Genomic DNA, 2118 nt, shown 5'->3' with positions numbered 1-2118 from the left:
AGACCATAAATACTATGATTAGACAGAAGTGCCTGTATATGTATGGGCCAGTAGTATGGTGTAAGTAAGAGATGAAACTTCCCAACTCTTGCATTACATATATGTTAACAAGCACCTCTAATCGTAACATGTTGCAGTGTAAATCAGCTTTTAGAGTTATTCTACCATGCAAACAATATTTATACATGTAGTTTAAAGAATGTTTACCATGTCACTTGAACCATTCACCTATAGTCTGGCATAGCTGCCAGACCATACCCTCTGTACTTGAGCCAATTGCTACATTTATATAATAGTATTTACTATACAACTAAATATAAACATTATCACAATCAATAACTATACAATTTGTACATTTACAGTAATCAGGGTTTAATTCCCACAGGTTTTGGCATATGGCTCAGCATCTTGGCAGAAAATTTTAAAAATTGAACCAAATTTGATAAAACACAGTGTACAGGGTGAGTGGGTGTACTTATTTTGTCAAAAATGACTACAAATTTTTTTCAATTCTATAATTTTTGATACATAATTATCATTGTGCTGCATAAAATGTTGAATGTCATTCCCATCAATTTTTATGAATTTTTAAAGTTGCTCAAAATTAGACAAAATATCTTGTGAAACCTGTACTATGGTACATAGTCTTTGATCAAATTTCATTAAAAATTCACTACTATTTAAATTTTTCTTGCTACGTATACATGTACATGTTTTACGTTGCATAGTAAGTTTGAGCTGATTCTGAACAAAATTGAATTTTTTTAATGAATTTTTAAAGTCACTTAAAAATTGGACAAAATACCCTGTACAAATTTTCATTAAAAATGGCTAAAAAGAATTCACCACTCTTATTATTATTGATTTTAATCTTTTAAAATTGAACAAAATACCCTGTACACTATAGGTTTTTGCCAACTCTCATCAAAAATTAAAAAGAATTGACCACTTTTATAATTTTTCTGATACATATACATGTTTTATAAAAATTCTGAGCTGATTCTGATCAAAATTAGACTTTTAATAAATTTTTAATGCCATGATGATTTCATTTGGAGGTAAATTCGTATTCAATATTTGCACATACTTGTACATGTATGTCACACATGCATACACTTCACATACAAGACCAATAATAATTAGACACCTTAGCAATTGTGCATGGGAAAGTTTAAAGCATATAGTGCAACAAAAGCCCTAAACAATGTATACAAAAAAAGAAATTTCACAAATTATATACGCTTAAATAGTTACATCTTATTAATGCTATGTACACGTACATGTACACATACCGTATAGCGGGTATGTTTTGTCTGAAAAAAATGTTCATTCTAGCATGGTTCTAGAAATTTTCATTCTGAGCAGCCATTTTGCACACGTGGCATTGAGAAAATGCACTTTTCGTTTGGAAAATGTTCGTTCCACAAGGAATGAGAACGAAAAGAACGAAATTAGACTAACTTGAACGGAATATACCCACTATACGGTATCGTCAATTGTCCATATGGTTTGTAATAAAGAGCAGAATAAGTTAAATAAGCTGTGTACAGAGAAACAATTAATGCTTGCAAAAAACCACTTGTGGGCTGAGCTACATCAAAAATAAAAATTAAGATGTAAAAATAGAAACAACACGTCTATTTAAAATAAATAATAAAGTAATAACTCATCATACCATTCTGTACTGGAGGCAATACAGCAATAATAGATACCATGACACTCAGAATAAATATAGAGCACAAGAAGAATATATTCAAACCACATCCACCAGGCTACAAACACAAAAAAGGCAATGAGCAATATATATAATGTAATTAAAACTTACTCTGATAAAGAAAACAAATAATAGAATGATTCCAACCAGTGCAATTAAATAGAATATGATTGTTGGTATTAGGAGAGCTACGTACCACAAATTATTTTCAGTTTCCTTCTGTTTATCCAGCCTATAAACAAAAACAAAACCTTAATTTCTATGACAGTTGTAATTGACCCAAGGTCTGCTAAAACTCTCTCTTATAGGCACATGAAAGTGGATAAAGAAGTCCGTCAGATGTTACAACTTATACCATATAGTGGGAAATTTTGAAGGGAGTAAAATTTGGCAAATTGCCAAAT

This window comes from Amphimedon queenslandica, unplaced genomic scaffold, assembly GCF_000090795.2.
Source record: "Amphimedon queenslandica unplaced genomic scaffold, v1.1 AMPQUscaffold_12519, whole genome shotgun sequence".
NCBI classification, from domain to species: domain Eukaryota; kingdom Metazoa; phylum Porifera; class Demospongiae; order Haplosclerida; family Niphatidae; genus Amphimedon; species Amphimedon queenslandica.
This window is presented reverse-complemented; position numbering follows the sequence as displayed.